At 42.1% G+C, this 14,543-nt stretch overlaps 1 protein-coding gene across 2 annotated transcripts in view; it reads left to right on the top strand.

Moving 5' to 3' along the window:
- Positions 1–7,847: 7,847 nt before the first annotated feature.
- Positions 7,848–14,543, top strand: part of LOC126199045 (glutathione S-transferase D7-like) — a 62,441-nt gene continuing 55,745 nt past the window's right edge. The window contains exon 1 of one of the 2 annotated variants that reach the window (XM_049935750.1): positions 7,848–7,948. The gene's annotated coding sequence lies outside the window, so the exon portion shown is untranslated. The remainder of the gene's footprint in view (positions 7,949–14,543) is intronic. The other variant, XM_049935751.1, reaches the window with a different exon arrangement.

The raw sequence follows: 14,543 nt of genomic DNA, 5'->3' as shown, positions 1-14,543 counted from the left end.
TTCACTATTCCTAGCTGAGGCCTTAATTTCCTCACGTAATTGTTTTTTAGTTTCATTACATTGCTCGGCAACCGCTGTAATCGCTTCAGTAAGCTGTTCAACAGAAGTGTCAAGTTTTTCATTAATTTGTTTAAACTTCTCATTAGTTTGTTTGATCGACCTGTCATGTTTTTCATTCGAATGTTTGCAACTTTCATTAAGTTGTTTGTTAGATTCATTAAGGATGTCATGTTTTTCATTACGTTGTTTGAAACTATAGTCGTGATAGAGGATGTTGTGTTTTTCATTAAGTTGTTTGAAATTATTGTCGTGTTTTTCATTGAGTTGTAGCAATAATGCTACAACTTGATCCATGCCAAAATGAGCGACTCTGTTCTCTGTGCTATGTGATGGTGTATCTACATTTATCACGTTTTGTGTAACCATTTGGCCATTGTCTGATTCATGAAAAGGTTTGCTAACTGGATGTGCACTGTTGGTCACTACATCGGAATCAAATATATCTGACGTGTTTTGAGTATATTGTCCATCCTCGTTAGAAACATTTATCTGTTCACTGTGTAAATTTTGCAAATCAGGTGTGTCAAACTGAGCAGCGTTCATTGTAGTGAAACATGCTGCGTCATCAATTGTCGTTAAATTTACTGCGGTCATAATTGAATTTGTTTGTTTATCATTTGGATTAAAATCATTACTGGTGGTCGGCACGCACTGATTATCTGTGGAGGATTAACATTATGATACTGACAAGGGAACCTCCCCATCGCACCCACGCTACACCTAAACAATCATCGAAACACGCGACGTCAGTCGACTACAGCGCACGGAAGAGCGAGTATTCCTGATAACGAGGCTCCCTGGCTGGCAGTTGACTGTTCGCTACTTTGGACGAGAGTGCATTAAATACGTGAGATGTATTTCGTGGGCAATATGTTTTCGGTTCCCTTTGGAGAGGCACGTCCTTTCGTCTACTAATCACACGGTTTTGCGGTGCGGTCGCAAAACACAGACACTAAACTTATTACAGTGAACAGAGACGTCAATGAACGAACGGACAGATCATAACTTTGCGAAAACAAAAAAAGTAAACTTTTCACTCGAGGGAAGACTTGAACCAAGGACCTCTTGCTCCGCAACTGCTCACGCTAACCACAGGACCACGGCGCTCCTGGTTCAGATAATCCTTGATGTTACGTATCTTGCGCATGGACTACTCAGTTTATATATTTTACTTATTTTTTTCATAGTTCCACACAACTTCTTCCTGTTTTCTCGATTCATCTGTGTTCAGTTTTTCAAGGCCTATCCACTGTGCCAACTTATGACTAAATCTGAGGGGGGTGCGATGGGGAGGTTCCCTTGTGAGCGTCGCTAGTATTATCAGTCAAATTATTCAAGTCGGCTTTTTCACTCATCACGCATCGCGATGGACTGTTAGCAGTTTTTCGCGGCATTTTCGCAAGTCAAAAGTGGGCACAAAATGAAACAAAGACAAAACCAAGAGTGGAATAAATACAATAACAACAAAGAGCAATAAATTGCCTATGACCTGTGAAAGAAGGAGTGACAAATCAGTAAATGCGTTGCGCCAGATACAAACTGTATTTAATATTAGGTAAATAAGAGCAGATATATAACTGACTACTTCTCAGAAATCTAAAAAAAAAAAAAAAATACGATCCTGGCCGGCTGTCGCCAAGTGTAACCTTCCAACAGTTTATTTGCGTAACCTCGGAATAAAAACGTGTGACTAACGTCTCAATAAAATTGTGACTCATATATAACCTTTCAATAATTAACTGAGAATTTAAAATGGTAAATTTTGGACGTCAGCAGTGCTGCGTCATGGGCCTAAAAGATCTTTCTGAACAAAGTGAAAATTCTTACCTCAACGAAGTCGCCGGATAACGCGTATATATCTGCTCCTACAAGAAATTTTTCTGGCACAGCGCAGTGCAATGCTATGCTGGCCACTAGATCTGTCATGTAAAAAAGAAACAACTGATTTTTCTTTACGATAATAGGGATGACCATGGATAGGAGAAATTAGTAAAAACCTTTAAATTCAAATGAATGATTGTCAAAAGTTATTTTTATAAGAAAGAGTATTATTAAAAGATATTTAAAAACATTTGCATGGGACTTGATATAACAATAGCACAAAATCAGTTGTTACAAATTACATAAGCGCGCGGCTGCTTTTGCCTCATACCACACGACCGGCCCAACCGCCCGACTGCGAGCTACTACAACTGCAGCTGCCCACACTGCTCTCTGGTCTGCGATTTTATTGTAGCATACATTTCGCAGGCAGCGCGTGAGCATTTCATCGAAGTTGCATCTGCTCGAGTGCGCTAGCAATAAATTCCTTATTCATGGACCTCTTACAACATCCTTTCCCAGGCAATTTTAAGACCTCCCTCTCCCAGATCATGACAGGGTATCTGAGATTTATTGTATTCCCGGAATGTCAACGTACACAACCTGTCCCTTCTTTTTCTGCTTCCTCTTCTTTAAGCAACTCGTCCTCCAAGAACATTGGCTATTAGTAGCATGATCTGTTGTTTGTTCAAGCCTTTTGCAAACCTCCACTGTATGTCCAGTCTAAACCACTGGTTTATGTTCTTTAGCTAGGATAATATCCTATGTCCTAGACCAAGTCTGCCACCAGTCTCTCCTTGAAATATTAGTTAAAACAGGTTGTATTTATTATTGTGAATTATATTGCCAAAATATTCGAGGTTTCTTCTCTTGATAATATTGAGCACTTCGAGACCTTTATTCATACTTTGCAGTATTTGCAAGTTTGTGACTTTAGCTGTCCATGGTATTCTTAATACCCTCAATACGCAACATTTCAGACGCCTCCAGTTTCTTAGCTAATACTGACCCTCAACTCCATAGAGCAGGGTACTGAACACAGTATCGAGGTAGTCGAGTGAAAAGTGTAATACTTATGACATGGCTACTCAGAAATTTCTTCATTATCTGGAAGCACTTCTGGCCTGCTCAATTCTGCGGCAATTTCTTGAGAGAATTCCCAGTTATCACTGATCTGACACTCCAAATATTTATATGGTGAAACGCTTTAGATCTTATCATTACTGAGTGTAAGAGTGTCCTGAATATAATGTCCATTTTGTCTTCTTGACGTTTATACGTTGCCAAATGGTGCACCTCCCTGAAATAATAGTGTTTGTTAGGTCTTGCAGTTCTTCCAGCCTCGCTGCAAGTAAGACAGTATCATCAGCATATTTGACGTTACTGATCATAAATCCATTAACCAGCACTCCTTGATACTTTCCATCAAGAATGTCGGGGAAACTGTTTCCAGAATAGCGTGTGGCTGCAAGGAAGGTTTTATAATTTCTTTAATACATTTTCAGAGTAGATGTTGAAAAGTAATAGGGAGAGAATGCAGTCCAGGGGAACTCCTTTTGGAATCGATACATCTTCTGACAGCTGACTATCGATACGCACACCACCACTTTGATCCCAGTAGAGATTTCCAATCAGTCGGATGTCAGAACTATCCAAATCCTTTAAAACATTTCGGTAATCTTTAATGAAGCAATGATGAAGCCTACATTTCGATGACAATGGTAAGACACAACGAAAAGAGACATTATTAATCTAGCAGAGAAACGTCTTTAAAAACCAATGTTTACAGACAAAACACCCCTCTGATACTTCGTGGATTATAAAAGAAGAACCTTACATGAATTGCACTCATTTCAATAGGTATCACGAGCCAATATTTTGTTATACGAAGTGAAATGGACTCTCGTTCTCTTCTATCAGCAGAGTATTGGCGGGAGTTCACCTCCTTGCGCCCATACAGCCACTGAACATAAATTATATTTCTGATGCCAAAGTTCACGTTGTATTTATTGTTGCCAAATTCATGTGCCTGCAGTGGGACACTGCATGGATCTAAGGCCTGGATCCGGGGATGGAGGAAAATTAAAGACTAAATTCTTTTGAAATGTGGTGTTAAACGTGAATTCTGAAAATCAGATGGACACGTGACATTACGAATGCGGAAATCCTTCAATGAGTAGGATAGAACAAGAGATTATGAGTCACCTGCTGTGACATGAGGGGTTTCTAACATCTGTTGTTATTGTGGTCTTCAGTCCACAGACTGGTTTGATGCAGCTCTCCATGCTACTCTATCCTGTGAAAGCTTCTTCATCTCCCAGTACCTACTGCAGCCTACATCTTTCTGAGTCTATTTAGTGTATTCATCACTTGGTCTCCCTCTACGATGTTTACCCTCCACGCGGTCCTTCAATACTAAATTTGGTGATCCCTTGATGCCTCAGAATATGCCCTACCAACCGATCACTTCTTCTAGTCAAGTTGTGCCACAAGCTCCTCTTCTCCCCAATTCTATTCAGTACCTCCTCATTAGTTATGCGATCAGGCCATCTAATCTTCAGCATTCTTGTGTAGCACCACATTTCTAAAGCTTCTATTCTCTTCTTGTCCAAACTATTTATCGTCCACAATTCACTTCCATACATGGCTCCACTCCATACAAATACTTTCAGAGACGACTCCCGACACATCTATACTCGATGTTAACAAATTTCTCTTCTTTAGAAACGCCTTCCTTGCCATTACCAATCTACATTTTATATCCTCTCTACTTCGACCATCATCAGTTATTTTGCTTCCGAAATAGCAAAACTCATTTACTACTTTAAGCGTCTCATTTCCTAACTTAATTCCCGCAGCATCACCCGATTTAATTCGACTACATTCCATTATCCTCGTTTTGCTTTTGTTGATGTTCATCTTATATCCTCCATTCAAGACACTGTCCATTCCGTTCAGCTGCTCTTCCAGGTCCTTTGCTGTCTCTGACAGAAATACAGTGTCATGGGCGAACGTCAAAGTTTTTATTTCTTCTCCATGGATTTTAATTCCTACTCCGAATTTTTCTTTTGTTTCCTTTACTGCTTGCTCAGTATACAGATTGAATAACATCGGGGATAGGCTACAACCCTGTCTCACTCCCTCCCCAACCACTGCTTCCCTTTGATGCCCCTCGACTCTTAGAACTGCCATCTGGTTTCTGTACAAATTGTAAATAGCCCTTCGCTCCCTGTATTTTACCCCTGTCACCTTCAGAATTTGAAAGAGAGTATTCCAGCCAACATTGTCAAAGGCTTTCTCTGAGTCTACAAATGCTAGAAACGTAGGTTTGCCTTTCCTTAATCTATTTTCTAAGATAATTCGTAGGGTCAGTACTGCCTCACGTGCTCCAACATTTCTACGGAATCCAAACTGATCTTCCCCGAGGTCGGCATCTACCACTTTTCCATTCGTCTGTACAGAATTCGTGTTAGTATTTTGCAGCCGTGGCTTATTAAACTGATAGTTCGGTAATTTTCACATCTGTCAACACCAGCTTTCTTTGGGATTGGAATTATTATATTCTTCTTGAAGTCTGAGGGTATTTCGCCTGTCTCATACATCTTGCTCACTAGATCGTAGAGTTTTGTTAGGCCTGGCTCTCCCAAGATTGTGAGTAGTTCTAATGGAATGTTGTCTACTCCCGGGGCCTTGTTTCGACTTAGGTCTCTCAGTGCTCTGTCAAACTCTTCACGCAGTATCATATCTCCTATTTCATCTTCATCTACATTCTCTTCCATTTCTATAATATTGCCCTCAAGAACATCGCCCTTGTATAGACCCTCTATATACTCCTTCCAACTTTCTGCTTTCCCTTCTTTGCTTAGAACTGGGTTGCCATCTGAGCTCTTCATATTCATGCAAATGGTTCTCTTTTTTCCAAAGGTCTCTTTAACTTTCCTGTAGGCAATATCTATCTTACCCCTAGTGAGACAAGCCTCTACATCCATAGATTTGTCCTCTAGCCATCCCTGCTTAGCCATTTTGCACTTCCTGTCGATCTCATTTTTGAGACGTTTGTATTCCTTTTTGCCTGCTTCATTTACTGCATTTTTGTGTTTTCTCCTTTCATCAATTAAATTCAGTATCTCTTCTTTTACCCAAGGCTTTCTACTAGCCCTCGTCTTTTTACCTACTTGATCCCCTGCTACCTTCACTATTTCATCTCTCAAAGCTTCCCATTCTTCTTCTACTGTATTTCTTTCCCCCATTCTTTTCAATCGTTCCATTATGCTCTCCCTGAAGCTCTCTACAACCTCTGGTTCTTTCAGTTTATCCAGGTCCCATCTCCTCAAATTCCCATCTTTTTGTAGTTTCTTCAGTTTTAATCTACAGTTCATAACCAATAGATTGTGGTCAGAGTCCACATCTGCCCCTGGAAATGTCTTACAATTTGAAACCTGTTTCCTGAATCTCTGTCTTACCATTATATAATCTATCTGATACCTTCTAGTATCTCAAAGTTTCTTCCATGTATACAACCTTCTTTTATGATTCTTGAACCATGTGTTAGCTATGATTAAGCTATGCTCTGTGCAGAATTCTAACAGGCAGCTTCCTCTTTCATTCCTTACTCCCATTCCGTATTCACCTACTACGTTTCCTTCTCTTCCTTTTCCTACCAGCGAGTTCCAGTCACCCATGACTATTAAATTTTCGATTACCTTCACTATCTGAATAATTTCTTTTATTTCATCATACATTTCATCAATCTGTTCGTCATCTGAGGAGCTAGTTGGCAGATAAACTTGTACTACTGTGGTAGGCATGGGCTTCGTATCTATCTTGGCCACAATAATTCGTTCACTATGCTGTTTGTAGTAGCTTACCCGCATTCCTATTTTCCTATTCATTATTAAACCTACTCCTGCATTATCCCTATTTGATTTTGTATTTATAACCCTGTATTCACCAGACCAGAAGTCTTGTTCCTCCTGCCACCGATCTTCACTAACTCCTACTATATCTAAATTTAGCCTATCCAGTTCCCTTTTTAAATTTCTAACCTACCTGCCCGATTAAGGGATCCGACATTCCACGCTCCGACCCGTAGAACGCCAGTTTTCTTTCTCCTGATAACAACGTCCTCCTGAGTAGTCCCCGCCCAGAGATCCGAATGGGGGACTATTTTACCTCCGGAACATTTTACCCAAGAGGTCGCCATCATCATTTAACCATACAGTAAAGCTGCATGTCCTTGGGAAAAATTACGGCTGTAGTTTCCCCTTGCTTTCAGCCGTTCGCAGTACCAGCACAGCAAGGCCATTTTGGTTAGTGTTACAAGTCCAGATCAGTCAATCATCCAGATTGTTGCCCCCGCAACTACCTCCTCAAGCTTTCTTTTCCATTGACGCATTTCTAACATCTATAATACAGGAATGTGTCAATGGAAAAGAAAGCTTGAGGAAGAGAAAGACTGAAGTAACACAAATTATAAAATATATTGGCTGTACCTACTACACAGAAATGAAGGACGCAAAAGCATGTGAAAACTTAGGCATCTTCTGCGAGCCAGATTGCTGGCAATCAGTTCTCAGATTAAGCACTAAAGAAAAGGATATGTATCATTTCATGTGTTCCCAAATTCCGATTTTTTGGGGGAGATTTGGACCTTTAAAACAGCAAGTTAATTTGATGTATTATGTGTGGCATCCGCTTAGTTACTCTTTCGAGTCATTGTATTTCTTTAAACAGCGTCGTGTTTCGAGAACTGACTGGGTGATGTCATGTTACTCCACAATACGCAACTCATCAGCAATATTATCTGACAGTGTTCATTCCTGGAACGACTGAAGTCGCCTTGTACAATAAGAGAGAGAGAGAGAGAGAGAGAGAGAGAGAGAGAGGTGGAGCCGCCGCCACTAGACGGCAGCACCATCGACAACCAGGACGTGACCTTGGCTGGAGCTTGTTCTGGACGCTCTTGTAGTTGCAGTTGCCGACCCGCCACGTCAGTACTCATCCGGCAGGCGGAGCGTGCGGTTCCGTGCGAGGTACGATCACCTAAACGAACAGATACATACAGGAGGTTAGTTCTCTTCGAAGCCTGCACATTCTCTTCGAAACCTGCACATTTTCGTTCCGTTCGCTGTTTTAACTAGAACTGTTAGTGAAAAAGCGGTATAAACTGGAAGAAAAAAACCACAACCAGTTATTTTACAACTCCTCAGTTTATGCCGCACCACAAACAGTGTTGAAATGGTTATGCTGTTTACAGTACTGCAACACGCTCCACATCACTTCGTAACTTTGACAGAATATAACTGTGAGCTAGCTATTATATGTGTGTTGGCATTGCGTGCGATTTCCGCATGATACATCGTTGTAAACACAGTTCTTAACACGGGAGGTGCAAGCAAAGTACATACAAGTTCATTAATTAGTATAGCCGCGCGGGATTAGCCGAGCGGTCTCAGGCGTGCAGTCATGGACTGTGCGGCTGGTCCCGGCGGAGGTTCGAGTCCTCCCTCGGGCATGGGTGTGTGTGTTTGTCAAAAAAATGGTTCAAATGGCTCTGAGCACTACGGGACTTAACTTCTGAGGTCATCAGTCCCCTAGAACTTAGAACTACTTAAACCTAACTAACCTAAGGACATCACACTCATCCATGTCCAAGGAAGGATTCGAACCTGCGACCGTAGCGGTCGCGCGGTTCCAGACTGTAGCGCCTAGAACCGCTCGGACACCCCGACTGGCTTGCGTTTGTCCTTAGGATAATTTAGGTTAAGTGATGTGTAAGCTTAGGGACTGATGACGTTAGTAGTTAAGTCCCATAAGATTTCTCACACACACACACACACACACAAAATTAATTTGTATGTGGCGGAGCATTTAGCGCGTTCAAACACACACACACGCACACACACAAATTTTACAGAAGAGCTAGAAACAGTAAAACGTGTAAAGGATAGGGTACGCAGCAGAGGAAAGAAATGACGAGACAGGCTCAGGTTACGGAAAAACTGGTCGATGGAAACAAACCGTGGAAGACTGCGTTGCAACCGTTTTGGCAGCGAGACGCTGGAGGCTTCATAGCCTCGCTGTTCAAAATTTTCTGTTGAGCAGATGTCCCCCCAACCAGCTTTACCCAGGGTGTCCAGAGAACTGCAGCCAGTGAAATTTGCTCCCAGGAAAGGCAGAGAAAAGTTTCACTAACTTCCGCGTCCGATCTCCGCAACTGGTACAGCAGGTAGAAGAACTACGACTCTAGGCGCGTTGACACGGGCCACGTTTTACGGCAATGTGGAGCCACAATAGTGTCGCCGGTAATACTGCAACAGTGTGCCTGCAGTACGTAAGAGTATTGCTACACGGCGGGCTATATTGCTGATGGAACAGGCTCTTGCATGTGTTTGCCGACGTACTTCTGAGGTTTTGCCCGTCTTATCCACCGAGGTTGCAGACAGTTATTCATATGTCCGGGCTGTATCTGCTTCTGTCCTTTGTTGTACACTCCTCCCTTTCACTTTAAGCCTTGCCTGCTCTTTCTCACGCCAACAGCGCTGCAATGCCGAGTAATGTGAAACAATATCATTTCGCCGGCCGCGGTGGTCTCGCGGTTCTAGGCGCGCAGTCCGGAACCGTGCGACTGCTACGGTCGCAGGTTCGAATCCTGCCTCGGGCATGGAGGTGTGTGATGTCCTTAGGTTAGTTAGGTTTAAGTAGTTCTAAGTTCTAGGGGACTAATGACCACAGCAGTTGAGTCCCATAGTGCTCAGAGCCATTTGAACCATTTCGCTTAACATCGAAAGTTGGTGCGCGTACGCAGAGCTACTCTGTGTTTGTTGTCTACAGGAATGTAGAAGTGGGCGAATGAGACAACCGATAAATCCATGAATCTGATACGTACATCTACGACCAGAGCTATAGAACTCAGGAAATAATATGTACAAAGATCGAAATCTCAAAAAAAAAAAAGATGATATTCTTATTACTACCATCTTTGTAGAAGATCTGCAGTACTGAATCATAATTTCATCCTACACAGATTCTTGGCCCAAGACATCTTTCATTTTTTCATTTTATTTTTTATTTAATTTAATTTTTTTTGAGTCCTCTGTCTTGTGACTGGTTTCATTCGGCTGGTCACGAATTCCTGCGCCAACCTCTTCATCTCAGAGTAGCACTTGCAACCTACGTCCTCAGTTGAAACTTCCTGGCAAATTAAAACTGTGTGCCCGACCGAGACTCGAGACCTTTGCCTTTCGCGGGCAAGTGCTCTACCAACTGAGCTACCGAAGCACGACTCACGGCCGGTACTCACAGCTTTACTTCCGCCAGTATCTCGTCTCCTACCTTCCAAACTTTACAGAAGCTCTCCTGCGAACCTTGGTAGAGCACTTGCCCGCGAAAGGCAAAGGTTCCGAGTTCGAGTCTCGGTCGGGCACACAGTTTTAATCTGCCAGGAAGTTTCATATCAGCGCACACTCCGCTGCAGAGTGAAAATCTCATTCTGGATATGTCCTCAGTTATTTGCTTGATGTATTCTGGTCTCTGCCATCCCCTACAGTTGTTACCGTCTATAGCTCCTTCTAGTACCATGCAGACTGTTCCCTGATGTTTTAACACATGTCCTATCTTGTCAGTGTTTTCCATGTGTTCCTTTCTTCGCCGATTCTGTGGAGAACCTCCTAATATCTTGCCTTATAAGTCCACCTAATTTTCAACGTTTGTCTGTAACACCACTTCTCATATGCTTGTATTCTCTTCTATTCCGATTTTCCCACTGTGCGTGTCTCACTGACATACAGTGCTGTGCTCCAGACGTACATTCTCAGAAATTGCTGCCTGAAATGAAGGCCTACGTTTGATACTAGTTGACATTTCTTGGTCAGGAATGCCCCTTCTGCCAGTGCTGGTCTGCTTTTTACTTCCTCCTAGCTTCCTCTATCATGGATTATTTTCCTGCCTATGTAGCAGAAATCCTTAACTTCGTCTTCTTTGTGATCCCTAATTATCATGTTAAGCATTTAGCTATTCTCATTATTTTCATCTCTCTTTGAAACATTTTCAGTCCATACTCTGTACTAATCACACTGTTCTTTCCGAGCAACATGTCCTGTAATTCCTCTTCATTTTCACTAATGACAGCAATGTCATTAGTGGATCTTATCATTGATATCCTTTCACCCTGAATTTTAATCTCACTGTTCACCCCTCTTGTTTCCGTTACTGCTTCTTCTATGTATAGACTGAACAGTGTGGGCGAAAGACTATCTCCCTCTCCTACACCCTTTTCAATACGAACAATTCGTTCTTCATCTTCTAGTCTTATTCTCTCTTGGGAGCAGTACATATTGTACATTATGTCTTGCACTATAGCTTACCCCTATTTTTCTCAGACTTTCGAACATCTTGCTCTATGTTACACTGTCTAACGCTTTTTCCATATCGACTAATCCTGTGAACATGTCTTGGTTTTTCTTCAGTATTGCTTCCATTACTAACGACAATGTCAGATCTGCCTCTCATGTGCCTTTACGTTTCCTAAAGCCAAAGTGTTCGTCATTTAACATAGTTTTCTTTTCCGTTCTTCTGTATATTATTCTTGTCAACAACTTGGATGCATGAGCTGTTAAGCTGATTGTTCGGCAGTTCGCACACTTATCGGATATTGCTCGCTTTTATGTGGACGATATTTCTCCGAAAGTCTGATGTTATGAGTCTCACATATTCTATACACCAGTGTCAACAGACATTTTGTTACCACTCCCCTTAATGATTTTAAAAATAGTGTTGTCTGCCTTCAAAGCTTTTTAAAACTCTAATTTTTATACTGCATCCTCTATCTCTCCCCTATAGACTCCTGTTCCTTCTTCTGTCACGTCATCAGACAAGTCGTTCCCCCTCATAAAGGCCTTTAACGTACTCCTCCCACCCATCCGCTCTCTCCTCTGCATTTAACAGTGGAATTCCCACTGCATTCTTAATGTTGCTGCCTTTGCTTAATTTCACAGAATGTCACTTTAGCTTTTCTATATGCTGAGTCAGTCCTTCCGACAATCATTCCTTTTTCGATTTCTTCACATTTTTCATGCAGCCACTTCGCCTTAGGTTCTCTGCACTTCCTATTTATTTCATTCCTGTGACTTGTATTTCTGTATTTCCCTGAACATTTTTGTACTTTCTTCTTTCGTCGAACAGGTAACGATTTCTTCTGTTACCTATGGTTTCCTCTCAGTAACTTTCCTGGTATCTATGTATTTCTTTCCAACTTCTGTGATTGCCCTTTTTAAAGACATCCTCTCCACTTCAGCTGAACTGCCCACTGAGCTACTCATTATCGTTGTAACTATAGTCTTAGAGAACTTCAAATGTATGTCTTCATTCCTTAGTACTTCCGAATCTTACTTCTTTGCTATTGATACTTCCTGACTGGTCTCTAAACTTCAGTATGAGTTTATATCTGCCTCTTCGGTGCACATTATAATCCAATATCTGATTTTGGAGTCTCTGCCTGATCATCTGATCTTCCTGTGTCTACCGCCCTTTTCCAAGTACACCTCGCCCACTTATGATTCTTGAACAGAGATTCGCTGTTACTAGCTGAAATTTAGTGCAGAACAATTAGTCTTTCTCATCTCTCATTCCTACTACCAAGCCCATATTCTCCCATAATCTTTTCTTCTATTCCTTCCCCTATATCGCATTCCAGTCCGTCACGAGTATTAGATTTTCATCTTCCCTTATTAAATTTTCATTTCCCCTTATGTACTGAATTATCTGTTCATTATGTTCGTATACATTCTCTCTCTCTTCATCGTCTACCTGTGACGATGGCATGTGTAGCTGAACTAATTTTGTCGGTATTGAATTACTATCGATTCTGATGAGAACATTCCTGTCACTGAACTGTTCACATTCTGCTCTACCTTCCTATTCATGACGAATTCTACTCCTGTTATACCAATTCTTGCTGCTGTTGGCATTATCCTAAACTCATTTGACCAGAAGCCCTTGTCTTCTTTCCATTTCACTTCACGGACATCCACTATACCTAGACTGAGCTTTAGCATTTCCGTTTTCAGACTTCCTAGCTTCGCTGTCACGTTGAAACTTCTGATATTCCACAGATGTTAGCCTTTCGTTTGTTATTCAATCTTTTTCTCATGATCACCTTATCCTTGGCTGTTCCCTCCCGGGTACTAGTCCGAATTTTTTTGCCAATGGAGACATCATCGTGACACTTTTTCAGTTACAGGCCACATGTCCTGTGCATACACATCATGTGTCTTTAATGCAGTGATTTCCACTGCCTTCTGCATCCTCATGTCGTTCATGAATGTTGATTCTTCCGCCTTTTAGGGGCAATTTCCCACGCACAAGGGCAAGAGAGTGCCTTGAACCTGTGTCTGCTCCCCCGCCATCTTTGACAAACCCATTGGCGGAGGAAGGGTTACTTCTTCGGCTGCCATTACTGATGAGTTTAATTCAAAACTTAAGTAGCGGCGAGGTTCCAACCTGGGACCCAGGACGTTTTGATTACTAGTCAAAGACGCTACCCCTGAAACACTAAACCATCGTAAAGTTTATTACTCTGTATTTCATTCAAAGGGAGTCATAATTTGTAGGTTATGCATTAGTTAATTACAATTATTAGATCGCTGATGGTGTGCTATATACCAAATTAAGTACGAAATGTTCTGTTTTATACCCTACTGCAGTCGTAAATTTTAGAAGGGTTTAGTAGACGTATAAACTTCTTCGAAGCTTCATCACGTGTTATGTTTGTTTGCATGGCTGTCTTCCGCAGCTGCTGTTATAATCCGTCTTTTTCCGTCTTTAGCTCACTGCAATGTTGTTCGCGTGACGCTGAGGTTAAGGTATGCTGTGGTGGAAATATGGCGCTGTCCATAACTGACGCCCATAGATGACAGGGATGAACGACGGCTCCACAGATGTGTATGTGCGAATAGAGGTGCAACTGTTGAGCAACTGAGCATCCAGATGAACCAGTGAACGCAGTTGCGTATGGGCCTCCTCAGCAAGTACCTGGTTGAAGCACCTGTGCTGACTATCGTTCATCGGCAAGGAAGGCTAGAATTTTCTCATCAGTATCGCGACCTTGTAAACCCTTAACTGCAGTTTGGTTTTGCTCAGCACGGTGGCATCTACTGGCAGGACAATGCAAAGTGCCTCACAACTCTGTGTGTTCAACTGTGTGTGAATTCCTAAGGGACCAAACTGCTGAGGTCGTCGGCCCTTAGACTTACACACTACTTAAACTAACTTATGATAAGAACAACACACAGACCCATCCCCGAGGGAGGACTCGAACTTCCGACGGGAGGGGCCGCACAGTCTGTGACATGGCGCCTCAAACCGCACGGCCACTGCACGCAGCTCTCAGCTTGTTTGCATGGTTCGAAGAGCATTAGGATGAGTTTATCGTACCTCCTTGGTCACCAAACGTCCCCGATTTAATCTCAATAGGGAGTCTGTAGGACCACGTCGATCGGGCTCTTCGCGCCCCTCCTCAACGGAAAATCTAGAACAAAAAATTTGTTCAAATGTTAAGTCCCATAGTGCTCAGAGCCATTTTTTTGGTTCAAATGGCTCTGAGCACTATGGGACTCAACTGCTGAGGTCATCAGTCACCTAGAACTTAGAACTACTTAAACCTA

Source organism: Schistocerca nitens, chromosome 8 (genome assembly GCF_023898315.1).
Source record: "Schistocerca nitens isolate TAMUIC-IGC-003100 chromosome 8, iqSchNite1.1, whole genome shotgun sequence".
NCBI classification, from domain to species: Eukaryota; Metazoa; Arthropoda; class Insecta; order Orthoptera; family Acrididae; genus Schistocerca; species Schistocerca nitens.
The sequence above is the reverse complement of the archived record's forward strand: the minus strand, read 5'-3'. Positions and strand labels throughout refer to the sequence as shown.